General features: G+C 32.5%; 1 protein-coding gene across 1 annotated transcript in view; it reads left to right on the top strand.

Moving 5' to 3' along the window:
* Positions 1-14,973, top strand: part of LOC129969029 (leucine-rich melanocyte differentiation-associated protein-like) — a 217,784-nt gene that overhangs the window by 30,117 nt on the left and 172,694 nt on the right. The window lies entirely within an intron of this gene.

The following is a 14,973-nucleotide window of genomic DNA, read 5'->3' as shown; positions in this document are numbered from 1 at the left end:
GACGTTTCCTACAAAATATCGAGCAAAAAAAGCTAAACGTGCAGTTTTAGTGACGTCAGTACTTTCATCAAGACATAGCGATATAAAAGCAGCGGAGTTAATGTCATCTGTTACACTTCCAGACAGTTTTACGATTCTTTTATTGTGTTTCTGAATTATCTTACCTTTATTATCAAAATATTCAAAAAGTGAGGATGCGCATGCTAACCAGGCTTCCTTCAAAAACTCTGCCTCTTGAAACGGCTTACTATGCCGATCAATGACATTTGCAGCCAAGTAACTTGCCGCGTTCATATGACAGTTTTTACTAACATATTTAATCATAGACGTCGATTTTTATTTCTGTCTTTTATTGCACTTGCAGGGAATGGGAATATGCACTCCGCGACCGATCCACTCGCATTAGTTCGAATTACTTCATAGTGAATTTTGTTATTTTGAACTAAAAAGCAAACCGTTTTGATCGGTGAAGTGCCCAAAATATTGTGTCGTGTGCCATCAATGGCACGCGTGCCAGTGGTTCGCCATCACTGATTTAACTGTTATTTTCACTGCTAAATGCAACATCAAAACATCAGATCCATTGGATGATAATGTTAATGTTTCAAAATAGAATATAGACAATGCGCTCTGCGACATGTCATTGCACATACGGATGAATACGAAAGTGCTAGTGAGCTTTCAAAGAAAATTTCTGTCGGAGTGTTTTTTGTTAAGGGGATAAAAACCTTTTAGTAAAAAATGAGCCAAGAAGTGATCACTAAATGTTCCGTTAGCTGTGGTATCAATAGCAGAGAAATCGAAAGACAATTAGATTTATTCGCTGAGTCGACGGTGGCAGATCAATTAGCAGAACTCTTGAAAGTTACGGAATAGAATAAGATTTTGAATCCTTCCCGCACGAAGAAGCAGCAGTGGAATGTTTTGATGCCAGGTTCCTTGGGAGGAACACCTTTTGAATGACGAGTCTATTGAAAATACGCTTTTTTTACATACCATTAATCAAATCTAAAATTAATTTGATTTAAATTAACTAAACAGTGTGTTGCGAGTTTAAAGTATTTCACAAATGGCACTGATTCTGTCTTTGGTGAGGAATCTTCCGATACGGTTGGTACGTAATCCTGCTAAACTTAAAACTCAAGCGACTTTGAGGAAAATAGATGAAGTCATCGAAAATGCATACACAATAACAAATGAATGGATTAGAGATTTACTTTTTAAACTAAAAGAAGAACTTGGAAAAACAAATGGTTGTTTCTAAGAAGCTTAAAAACTTAAAACAATAAAATTATATCGTTTTTCATAAAAATGAGAAAAAAAAAACACTATACTAAAAGTACTATTTTCTCTTTAGATAAGCCTCGAACTTAATTTTAAATGTATCAGGCTAGTTTATATTATTCATTATAGCAATTATCTTGAATTGCAACGAAAAACCTTCAAAGAGGCCAAATTTTCTCGGAACGGATGAGTGGCTTCTCAGAGATTTTACTGTATATAATATATAATAATTTCTATTTAATCTATGCTCTAAAAAAACAGCTTTACTGTAACTTTACCTTCTGCGTTGCGCGACTTTTAGTTTCCCACAGAACCAAAACGCTGCGTATGCAAATTTCTTTCTGAAAATATATAAGCTTAAACTACTGTCTCGTGCTTTCTTCAGTATGTTACATCGAGCTGTTTATGACTCTAACAAAAAATGTTGATGAAAGATCTGAATTTTTTTCATACTTTGTAAACTTGCAATTAATTTATTTTAAAGCATTTCATTAAAATTATTATCGCAAGAATCGTTAAATTCCCTGCCTAGTATTTCTTCAAAGAATGCTATGTATATTTCCAAATTCACACTTTTTTTAAAATGTATTTCTGACTTAATTAAGCTATCACAGCATTCGACCGCTCAGTTTTTAATCACCGATAACTTATTAATTTAAACTTCTCTCTCAGATCAATAGCATTTTATTTAGACACGAAAAACTGGTGTTTCAATTTTCTTTCCACATCCCCCTCACCAGTTTTATTCAGTAAAGTATCCGAATGCAAACCTAGAGGCCTATTTTGAATGGTTAGCCCACAATTTCAACCAATAAAATTGTTACTATGAATTTTTTTCATCTCTAAGTACACTTTGATTGGCCAGTAAATGGAATTAGAAGGGAAAATGGCGAAGAGGTGTGAAATTTCATTTTCCCTGAATCTACGGATAAAAGTAATCCATCTTACCATTAACTCGAAGAGATAGTTTTTCCAAAAAAGTTGTCTCAGCTCCAACTAATTCTTCTGGAACTGACATCTATACAAATAAAGGGCCTAGAACTTTATTTGTAATTCTATTTAAAGCTTTTAAAAGGTTTTAACAACATTCTCAAATCCCTTTCAGGAAGAGGTTTTGAAACAAGCTTTTATTTATATAAACACCTGTTTCTTAAAAGATTATAAAAGGGTTATATTTAAGATCTTCTCTTTCATCATACAGTTTTCTATCACCACCACAAACACTGAATTGAAAAGAAAAATGAAACAATTGAAAACTTTCAAAAGATAACTCCGGTGTTAACAGAGAGCTGAATCTTCCACAGAAAAGTTTTATATAAATCTAAGAATGCAACAGCTGACAAGCGGGATTTAATTTCCGTTTTAGAACATATTGATCTGATCTGTGCAAGAAAACGAAAAAAATGGCTGTAAAATATACGGGTTTAAACTTCCCTTGAATCTTTCAAATTCTGTATTGCTGATTTCTTAAAAAGCACCATTTAAAATGAGTTTTAACTAAAAATTCTAAGCAAATTCATTAAAAGGTATGTGCTTAATATCAGGAAGTTGAGTAATTTGCATACTGAGAAGATGAATGTCCGTGATATTAGTTCCAGAATAAATATGAGTAGAATGTCGATTTTGTGATCGGAATATCATAAATTTGAATTTTAGTTCTTGAAAATATGACCCTTAGGGTTTGATGCATATTAAATCCAGTTTAGATTTGCATTGCTATAGCGTATATATCCCATCTGTAGCTGCTATATAGGAGTTATGTTAATTCCGTTCACTTAATATATTTAACCATATAATTAGATGATAGATCCCATTTGATTCATTTATTGTCATTTCAGTTTCTTTATTAACATAGAGTATTTGAAATATTAAAGCGTTTCCAAGTGATTTTTCGCATTTTAAATGATTACATTCTTTAATTTAATTGCATATTTATATGCTAAAAATGCAGTAATTTGATGAAATATCGGGCAAGCCATGAAAGCAAAGAGATTAAATACGGATGACTAGCAAAATAGTTTTGTTAAGCACTTGTTAATAATTGAAAGGAAATACATACTTCAAAAATTTATACTCTTTTTTAATCCATTATAAATAATTAATTTCTCATATACATAATGCCGAGAAAGTATAGTAACCATCAAAAAATTCGAACTCGAGACTTTAACGAATCCCCTCGTTTTAAACCTTAGCTCGAAAAACAAATTTGAAATATGTCCTTTTATCTATCTATCTATCTGTCTGTCTGACGAAGATAAATTAGAAACACTTTGAGCTAGATGTTTGAAATTTGGTATACAGTCTTGCATCAAATTTTCAGATTTCCTTCACATTTTGAGTAAAATCTGTTCAGAGGAAGTCTACCTATCCGGCTGCTCGAATATAAGTTAATATGATATTTACAAAACGAAGAGAGCAAGATACATAATATTCGGTACACAGATTTAACATCCACAGTGTAGACTCGTGTTAAAATTTGTGCCAAACCTCAGCATGTAAATGTAGTAATTCAAAAACACAGTTTCTTAAATATATCAAATTTGGTATGGGATTTTGTGACTGTAAGTTCAGTTTTGCGTCCATTCTTAGTTTGGATAGATTGTAAAAAACGTGTCTAAAGCACAAATTCGATTTTCGAATACTTTTAATTGTATATCAGGGATTAATCGTCAAAAAAGTCGCCAAGGATGACACTATAGATTTAGTAAAAATTCTAAATTCACGCCAAATGTTAATATTTTGTAACTATTGTATGCCAATGCGTTCTCTGGGATAACACCTTTATTAAAGAGTGTGCAAAACATTTTTAGGGAAACACTCCCGCTGGTTTGTTAAAAACGTACCTAAATATTAGTTATTTCCTTAAAATACTTATTATTAAAATATCCTATGTACAAAAACGTCTTTTTCAGTTCTGTCCAATGTCGCCAAAATAACGGTTTGAACGGAATGGACACCAAAGCTTGTTACTATTAACATGATTCACGATGAAGCTTAATAATGTTCCGCTGATTGATTGTTACATAGATTTAAAGTAAAATTCCGTCGGCAATTATTTACTTGTCATGTAGATGCCATCTTGGATAACGGCCAAAAAATTTTACTTGAGAAGCATTCCATTTTTCGCTTTGTCGAACTGCAAATGAAATGTTATGCATTTCCATTTAGCGCGTTATTAAAAAATTATAGGTAGACAACCGTTGCATGCTATGTATTTATTGGATATTTCGTAGTATGCACACTTTTTAACTATAAATTAAAAAGTAATAGTCAATAGCACATTGATTCAATTAAACTCATTTTTTTTCAGTCGTATCAAAAAATGCGAAATTTTTTAAATGCGCATTCCATATTCTTGGCTCACACACTGCGTTAAGTCATATTCCTAAAAAGCCAATAATCTGGGCAAAAATTGTTCACCGAAGGCGGTTACTATTAAATATGGTAAAAAATATCAAGTAAAGTAAACCAAATCACGCAGTTTTAAAATGTTCCTACAATAAAATACAAATGGTTTCCATAAACTTAGAATTACATTTTACAATCATAATCTCCATAGAAGTATGACTCCAAATATGTTATATAACGATAATAAAAAAAAGTCTATATTATGAATTCCTTTTCATCAGCGTTCTTCTTTATCATTAAGGTAAAAAAAGATAAAAATTGATGTTAATTGTAATAAAATTCTAGATTATCTATCAAAATACTTTTGTGAATTGTTTTATTGTTTACGAAACATCATAGATCTATTGTCAAGTGCAGTAGATATTATATCGTTTGTAAAAGTACCGGAGTTTTTTTTTTCAACCAATAAAGTCCAAAGTTACATCAATCTAAATCAACACAAATAGTGCTAAATGATTATCAAAAGTATGCTATTTTTAAAGAAAGTGTTAAACTGAAAATACTTTCATGCTTACTTCAGTTTGTTGTCTAATCGAAGAAGCAGAGGCTAGGATATTTTAAAATAATACACTCAATAATTGTATTTTAATGTAAAATAAAATTTGGCATCGATTTGTCGATAACGTTTATCTCAAGTACCGTGTACTGTTCTATCTAAAGAACAGGGTATCCTATATTGCACTTTTTTTATAATCTCAACTTTTATTAGCTGAAGCTGTTAATTAGGCGCTAGTTATTTCAGGCTATAATAGCCGCCTTTGGCGACTATTTAAGTATCTGGATAATTAATTAACCTCAAATTGTACTTTGTCTTTTGAGATAATAGAATTTCACATCGATGTTTTAAAAATAAATTGCCTTTATAATTAACAGATTTTTTTCTTGCATTGCTTTTAAATGAAATCACGTGATCAAATATTTGATGAAACAATGAAAACGGCTGTAATTTTATTGCAACAATATTATTTTTTTGTTGCAAATGATATCAAAAGGTATTGTTAAGAATTGCACTCCAATTAAATTGGCTCGAGTAAAAAGATTTTTTAAATTTAAAAATAAGTATGATGAACGCGTAAACTTAATTAGAGCTGGACGCATAGGATATTCCATTCGGAATAATAATAGTTCAGCATTCCGAGATCCTCAGTGTCAAGAGTGTGTCGAGAATAATTAATTTCAAAGATAACCTCCCACCATAGATAACGCAGTGACCGACCGCCTCCGCTTAGTGACCGAGACCGAAGGCGTTTGCGTAGAATTGTCAGTGTTAACAGATAAGCAACGTAGCGTGAAATAACCGCAATAATCAATGTGGTACGTATGACGGACGTGTCCGTTAGAACAATGCGTCGAAATTTGCTCTAATGGGTTATTCTGGGGCACGATCAAAAGACCGAGTCCAGTGTCTTTACGAACAGCACGACATCGCTTGCAAGACCTCTCTTGGACTCGTGACTATATCGGTTGTAGCCTAGACGACTTAAAAACCGAGACTGAAAATGATTATGTTCAGTTACTTCGAGACCACTCGCAGTCAATCACGGACTTCATGTATCCCACAACGACGGAATGTTTATGGATGAAAATGCGCCATGTCGCCGGACCACAACTGTTGCACAATGTCCGACAACAACTGTCGCCGGACCACAACTGTTCGCAATTGGTTTCAAGAACATTCTGGAAAGTTTCAACGATTTATTTGGCCACCTCGAACACCCGACATGAATCTCATCGAACATTTATGGGACATAATAGATAAGTCAGTTCGTGCGCATAATCCTACATTGGCAACATTTTCGCAATTATGGGCACCTGTATTAGGCAGCACGGTTTAGTATCTTTGCAGGGGATTTCCAACGACTTGTTGAGTCCATGCCACTTTGAGCTGCTGTGTTTCGCAAAAGGAAGACAGACACGTTATTAAAAGTTATGCCATGACTTATATAGAACTCATATCGGTATATATATATGTAGGACTGGGTGGGACAAAATGCCCATTCAATCCCATTTGGATCAGTGTCTAGGGTACTGATTAAGAAACTTTTAAAGAAAAACAAATAGTTTATTTACAGTAAACAAAATTAAAAGGATATTAACAATTAGGACGGGAAACATTATTTACATTAAAGTTAGAAGTAAAATATTTAGATGGCACCAAGGGCGAAGCCTAACAAGATGTCTGCTCATAGCTAAGCTATGTAACGCCTCTCCTTCTCTGCTCTGCTCTGCTCTGCTCTGCTCTCCTCTGCCCCCGAGCTAATGCCAACAGCTCGCTTTTTCAAATTTATGGTCACGTGACCTAGCACTTTCGATTAGTAGAACCCGTGGTGCCATCTATTACAATACAATAAAACTAAATTGAATTGGATGCATTCAGTATAACAGTGGAATGGTAATGGCCACTAATTAAAACTCTACATATATATATAATATAGATTTATGTATATACAATATATATCAAACAGTCTTTGAAGAAACAATCTTGGAATTCTTTAACATTTTTTTTATCTCCATAATTTTAAGGAAATAGTGCAATTTTTATCTGTTATCGAAATTCTTTTGTCCTGGCGAGCACTATACAGCGAACCGAATAGGAAGACAGAAAGCAGTAAAGAGAGAGCGAGTGAAAGTATTTCGAATTTATTTAGTCTTCGAAAGGATCCAGCATTTTGGTTTCATGGCATATCTGGTCCGCGCTGTTCAGAAGTTAAAGTCACAGTGAAGTCGGAGATCGAGTAAAAAGGAAGTTATTTTTGGACCATAGATTAATTATTTATATAAATAATGTTTCTTTTTCTATATTTATTCATTTATCCTCAATAGTAGTAGACATATCACAGTAGTTAGTTATTTGAAAATTCGTGTAGTAACTCAAGTAAAAAACCCTCTTTGTCTGATTTAGAGTTGAATTTGGCTACAAGGCACAGTTGGGAAAAAAAATCTTTAATGAGTTATCTTTTGAAACTGTCTAATCAATAAGATTTTATTTATAACCAAAAGGAGTGGGGCCTCCCCGAAGTTTCCTCGCATACTCTCTAATAAAAGTTTAACCTTTCAGCACCCACTACGCTTAAGATGTTGGGCATGGCCCCTATCGTCACGAGTGCTCAAATTTTTATTTTTAGAGCAGCGTATGAGTGTTTTATATATAGCAAAGAAACCCAAACACGCATTTTAGTCACCGTTTTTTTCAGTCGATTGAAAACAAAAATTGATATAAGATTACAATTTAGTCACGAAATCTCATACTAAAATTAAGTTGCGGTTCAATCGAAATTACTTTTGAGTTACCGGGTTTACATACATATAAAATACAGATAGACATATTCCCTTTGATGGATATGAAATGTTTGTTTTAGGGTTAAAATTATATAATTTCATTGATTTAAGTTTCTACGTTTTTGAGTTATCGCTTACCTACACCCGAAAAACCAGGCAGGTAGACGACCAACCCTTTAACCGATTTAGCTCAAAATCATATATGAATATTCGCCTTAAATGTTAAATTTGTGTGCCAAATCTTTCGTACACACCTCCTTATCTAACGTTTCTTATTTTATAGTTATTACACTTATTTAATCTGTAGTGAATAGCTTATAAACCAGTTAACAACTACGCTATCCGAGCAATTGCTTTTGTATCGTGGTCATGTTACTGGGCTGCGAACCACAAAGTCCCAGGTTCTATCCTCGCTCATCACAATTCGCCACAACTCTCAGATACTTCCTGTGAATGGAATTTGTAGTTTTCTGTCAAATTTTGGACATATTTGGTGTAAAGCCCAAATACCAAACTTCATGCATCTAGTTCAGCACTTCTTTGAACTATCGTATTCACAAAAGAGAGACAAATAGGCATAATCCTAAAAATGTGTTTTTCGGATGCTGCAAAGTCTGAAAGATAGAGGATTCCCTAAAATTTAGCGTCCAAATTTTTTTTAGTGTTTAAAATACATCTGACAATAAAGTACATATATAAGTATATGTATTGTAATCATCTGGAATATACAAATGTTCTCTAGTATACTTCATTTCAAGAAAGTAAAATAGATACTGAGACCCAAAAATTCTTATTAAAATAAATCATGTTAATATACCGTTAAACATAAATTCACATGAGTGATTTTTTTTCAATAATTAGAAATACGAAAAATAAAAAGGAGAAGATATGCCCCTGTTTTAAATGTTGACTTATTTTGTTTTCCCCCATTTAAGTTTGCAAATCCCAAAGAATTCCTGAAATAATTTAATTATATCAAGGAAAAAAACTGGACAATTTGATCATTAATTTGTTTAAAAAACCAATAAATTTCTGCTAATTATATATATCAGTTATTCAGCCAATTCACTTTTAAGTTTCAAGTACAAATTGTTTTGAAAAATTCTCTAGAAAATATCATTTTCATTCACTCAGTGACTCGCTTCGTGATATTGAGAATTGTACTGAATGATGGAAATCATAAATCGAGTTATTACAATGTTTCAAATATATAAAACCTATCATTATGGAGCTTAATCCTACCATTTAATATCCATCTAAAACAATTCCAAAATAGTTGTCACGGGGAAAAAAAACTTAACTGTATTATTATTTTACTTTAAAGATGGAAACTACCGACAACGGTGATAATAACTTCATTCAAAGTGAGGTGATTAATGACTTTACAGGTTTAAACATTCTCCCCACTTTCCGCGAATGAAAGGAGGTTGTTATCAGTTTTCACGGATCTTCTGTAATATCTCTCACCATAATAATAATAATAATAATAATAATAACAACAAATGTATACATCTTTTGCATATCTCTCCTATTGACCTTATTTTTCAGGAGAAGTATCTCCTTTGTGTTATTACCAGCGATGGCACTAATGTTATCTCGCATCACAAACTAGCGGGAAGACTGACAGACAGACACCTTTTGCTTCCACCCTTCTAGATTCATGCCTCGAAAGTTTTGGCACCATTAGGCGTTGGATCCATACGACCAGACGCCTGATATCTGATATAACTATATCTCCAGTTACTGTCATGTTTTATGCAAAGATTGCACCAGTCACGCAATGCTGGACCCAAATTGCAGTTGATTGCAACCAATTTAGGTCCACTTTGCGCCAGAACACTTTGATATGGCGATGGAACGTTCAACTAAAGGGAAGGGATCTCACCGTCGTTATCTGTTACTATCTGATCTCCATTTACACAACACGAAAGCATTCACTCGATAATGTCTACCCAAACCTAGGGGGTGGGGTTCAACAGGGGTTTTGGTTCGCCGAATGGCATGCGATTCTGGATCCAAACGCGCGGGAGCTGTTATTCGGTGTCGCTGAGTTTAATGAATGGATTTCTCTGAATTGAAGTGTCGCGACTCAGAGATATTATTTTGGAAAGGTATAACCATGCGTGTATTGACTCTGAATAATTGTATGAGGAACTAACTGCACAAGGTTTCAAACCGGCAATTTGGATTTATTTATTGGGATTTTATGCTCACTTTAATGCAGTGATTTGCAGTCTGAAATTAAGAATTGGGATACAGGTAAATAAATCTTTAAATGAAAAAATAAATAAATGAATAAACATTGTATGTAAATTGATAGGAAATGATTTGTTGGACTTATAGGATATTTTGTATACTGTATAACAACTTTTGTTTCAAAGATGGGAGAAAAACAGATATCAGAAAGGAATCATTTTTTTTTATTTTCATTTTACGGTGCTTGCAAACAGTCTTCATATAATTTAAACAAAGAAGAAACAGTAATAAAGGTTAATTGGAATTTATTTGAAACATTTTCTCTGTATCTCTCAAGATTTTGTTTAAATTATTCTTTAAAGCATCTGATAATAATCAACGGATAGTTTTGCAAAGTTATAGTAATCAACTTTGCCAATAAAGGAATTAATATTTTCTATTTCAAGACTATGTCGTCATACTGATTCAACACAGCTTTCATGGAACTTTTATTCACGGATTCTACTAATTTTTGTTAAGAATTATGACGAAAACGAATGGAAGTTTGCTTGGAGAGTGGGAGACTTGTATTTCCCTCTTTCTCGCCGTGTCAGAGAACGGCGTTCGGAACTGGCAGAATTAGTACGCATTGAACCTGTTTATGCCGCGGTTTTTCGCCAAAATCGGGTTTCGAAACGGGAATATTTCGTTAATATAGCTAAGATATTACCAAAAACTATTCTGATGAAGGAGAATTAATTCAACGCTGTATTTACAAATATGTGCGATAGAAAGCAGCCTATTATTTACGTGCATGCATTAACTGCAGTTCGGTTGCTGATTGACTTTGATGTTGATTGGCTAGAGAATTAAAACTTTATTTTAAGGTGGGTTTACACTCGGCCAGTTATAAGACGGTCAGTTGACAGAGCATGCGTAGAAAGTATGAAAAAGGCTATTCGGTCCATGGCAAGTACTTGTCCCGACGGGACAATAACATGCCATTGCATTGTAATTTTTTCTTACTGTGCATGCTTTTGTAAAATTTGGCTTTTTTTTTTTTTTTTTTGCTTGAGAAAATTGATCCCTTATCAGATTAATTCCGACATTTTTTTGCTCTTTGTTCTTTCTGATGCGAGATCGTGTTTTTTTCTTTTTCTTTTTCTCTTTCTTATTTTTTTTTATTGTTTTCTAAATTTAGGTACGTTGTCCTTTTTTTAAAAAAAAAAAATTACATGTTTCATTGTGTAAATATCCATCGTTTTAATACAATACAAAGTGAAAAATCCAGGGACGCCAAAACCGGCTATTTGTAGTCGAACATGGAATGCCTGAATCTGTTTTCTGAAATTGTGGCAAACAAAAATGAATCCCTTTCTGCGCATGCTCTGCTTACTGGCCATTTTATAACTGGCCGAGTATAAACCCACCTTTCCTGTAAGGGATATTATTTATTTTCAGTTTGCCAAGTGATATTAATTACCAACTTATATATTTTAATTAATGAAACAATGGCAAAGAGGAAATAATTTTAAATATCGTTTTTTTATTGTTACAAGTAACCCTATGTCGATTATAAGTTGTCCCATATCCAAATCAAATAGAATTGATTGAAACGAAATTGTTGAATATTTTTTTTGGTGTATAATATGAATGAATAACTAAGGTCTTCTAAAGGAATTTATAAAGGAGGAATCGAGAATATATTTTTAAATGTAAACATCTTTGCAAAGACTGTTACAACCAGCCCCGGTCTCTTCTATTTTTAATTCGCTTATATATCAAGTAAAGATAAGCATAAGAAACAAGTAAGAAGATAATAAACCTATTTTTTTTCTCTAGCTTTCAACAAAGGAAAGAGAGTGATAAAATATCTGATACCCTACTGAAGTTATGCAAACAATGTTGATTGTAGAAGAAAAATTTGCACATCTAAATCAGTGTCATTTAAATTTTAAAATAAAGCAAAAAAATCAGCGCGTGCATATTTCCAAGCCAGTGCAAGTAAACGCTCGCACACTCTCATTATTTTAATAGAGATTGTTGAAAAATATGTGATAATGTATTAAATCTGATGTTTGCGTGTGTATTAAGTTTTATTTCATGTCATTTTAATATAATCAAAAGCTGACCTCAAAAAAAATCTTGCTGCTTCAAATAATTTTATTTCTTTTGCTTCCAAATTCTTCCTTTACAGACAGATAGACGAGTCTATATATCTTTTTGTTTTTGGTATGCGATTTATTGCGATTAAATGGCTGCTAGGTTAAGTATGTCGAAAATGTATTTTAAGTTTGTACTTTGAAAAATGAATTAAATGGAACGAAAAATGTGGGTTCGTTCCTTAGTTTTTTTTCTTCTAATGGATATGTTACGGTCGATATGAAAAATCGGTTATTATTAACAGGTCATTATTAATAACTGCTTCGTTTGGTCAAAATATAAGAAATATTGCAAATTATTAGCTTTAACTGGTTATTATTAATAATTTCCAATGAAGTTTGTTCAATTTGATTAAACGGTTTATATAGGATTGGGACATGTCTCTTTGTATATGTATTTTAAATTTGTTATGAAGTTTTCCTATGATATTTTTTCCTAACTTCTTTATTTCATAATTAATTAGTTTCGTATTTTTTTGGGGGGGTGAGGGGATAAGTCATTGAACAATCCCAATATATATATATATATAATCTGTTGAAGGGGAAAAAGAGGTATTTTGAAGCATTTAAAAAATAACGGATGAATTTAATGGCGGATATAGTAGATTATAATTTTTTGATTTGAGTATGGATAAATGGTTGTTATGACTTGATTTCATGACTTCTAAATCATCATCCATTGTGTTCTAGTCAAAATGTATTAAAATAAATATCTTAATTTGTGAAAAAACAATAATATAAACGCCAAAAACCGACAACGAAAGAATCGGGAGCCTAACTTGTAAAATAAACATTCAACTGATATTGCCTAGCTGATATAGCCAACACATAAAAAAATGCGAAACACTGACATTGACCAAACTTCATTGGTTATTATTAATAACCGGTTAATGTGATAAATACTCATAAATTATACACATTCATTGACTCATTTGGTTATTATTAATAATGACCGGTTAGTATTAATAATAACCAATTTACATTGACCGTAACAGATATTTGCCTTCGACGAACAATGCACAGAACTCGAGATACTCTGCTCAAATTTATTTCATGACATTTCGCAATCTGTAAGAATTTGACAGAGGGTAACAAGGTCCATCATCAGTTTGCTAGAGAGTCAAAATACCCCAGAGTTTTCATAAATAGCTTTTTGCTGCGATAAAGTATCAACAGCGGGATAAAAAAAAAAATGTTCCTAAAATCGAAAAACATGTTTTTTCCGACTCTGCCTCTTAGTGTGTTGCTATTTTAAATATTACCTCAACGATAGCAAATTTAAATTTGAAAAACATTCTATGATGCCAGAAATAATCTTTCAGTTAGTTTAAATGGGCCCCGATTTAATAATTTATGTGCTCGTTGACAACTTTAGCTGCTAGGTTTTTAATAATTGTTTGGTTGTGTCAACACACACACACACACACACACACACACACACACACACACACACACACACACACACACACACACACACACACACACACACACACACACACACACACACACACACACACACACACACACACACACGTGCATGAAAAGCTGACAGGCTGCAAACACAACCAAAAATCAACTGTATCAAAGTCGATGTTGTTAGGGTTTAATAAATCTTGGTAGTTTCATTAGCATTAACGGTTTTGGATGATTGGATGCATGTCATTAAAATCAAAGGACAACATTTACTTGAGAGTTAAGATCCATGATCTTTCAAAATATCAAATTAATCGATGCCTTATACAATGTAAAAATCAAAATTGAAGGGTATTTTTTAGATTTATTACCATCAGATATAAGAACCAGTTGATTTTAACGGACATATTTTCAGTTAAATTTATAAACAGTTGATGGCAGTAACTCTCTAATTAAAACATTTGCCAAAACAATTAGGCTTCTTCAACAGTCAGCTTAACTGAGTTCTTTTTTTCTGTATGAAAAAAAGGATTGTTTTTATGTTACTGTCAATTACTTTTGCTTGCTAGTTTCTATAACTAAAAAAAATAAATAAAAATCGACGCGTTTTTAGATTGGCGTCCGATCACCAAATTGATTTTTTTCAGCGATTTCTCGCAAAATATGATAATCCCAATCATTTTTATTGCACCTCTAAAAGCGTTTGTGACACTTTCTCGTGTCTATCCAAAATGGTTAACATCTACTGCTTTTTTGATTGATTGGAGCAATTTTGGCGTGCTTGTTGGGAAATTGAACATTGTACTTAAGACTTGGCAAAAGTTCTTTAATTCACAACTGCGATAAACATTGTTGCTTTTTAAATACCATTGAAAAGCTAGAAAACAAACAAATTATGGTAATTATTCTGAAAAAAGAGCTCTGATTTTAACAAGTTAGAGTAATACAGGGTGGTTATAAATAAAGTGCAAGTGTTTGAAGGACTGTAAAAGAAAAACTACTTGGAGTATGTAAAAGAAATTTGGTATATGTTATATTCACAACATGGGGAAGTGAATTACACAAAAATTTTTAAATGAAAAATAAAAACTTTTAATCCGTTTTTTTGCAATAGATGGCGCAGTAGATTATTAAAACGTTGTTTTTGCTCTGTACTATATCAAAAAGAATACCACTTCAATTTTAAAATCATTATGATAGTAAAAGTCGCATCTTTAAGCTATAGCCACGACTTTGTTAAAGGTAGAACGTG

This window comes from Argiope bruennichi, chromosome 1 (genome assembly GCF_947563725.1).
Source record: "Argiope bruennichi chromosome 1, qqArgBrue1.1, whole genome shotgun sequence".
In the NCBI taxonomy this organism is placed as follows: Eukaryota; Metazoa; Arthropoda; class Arachnida; order Araneae; family Araneidae; genus Argiope; species Argiope bruennichi.
Note: the sequence above shows the minus strand (reverse complement) of the source record. Positions and strands in the feature narration are given on the sequence as shown.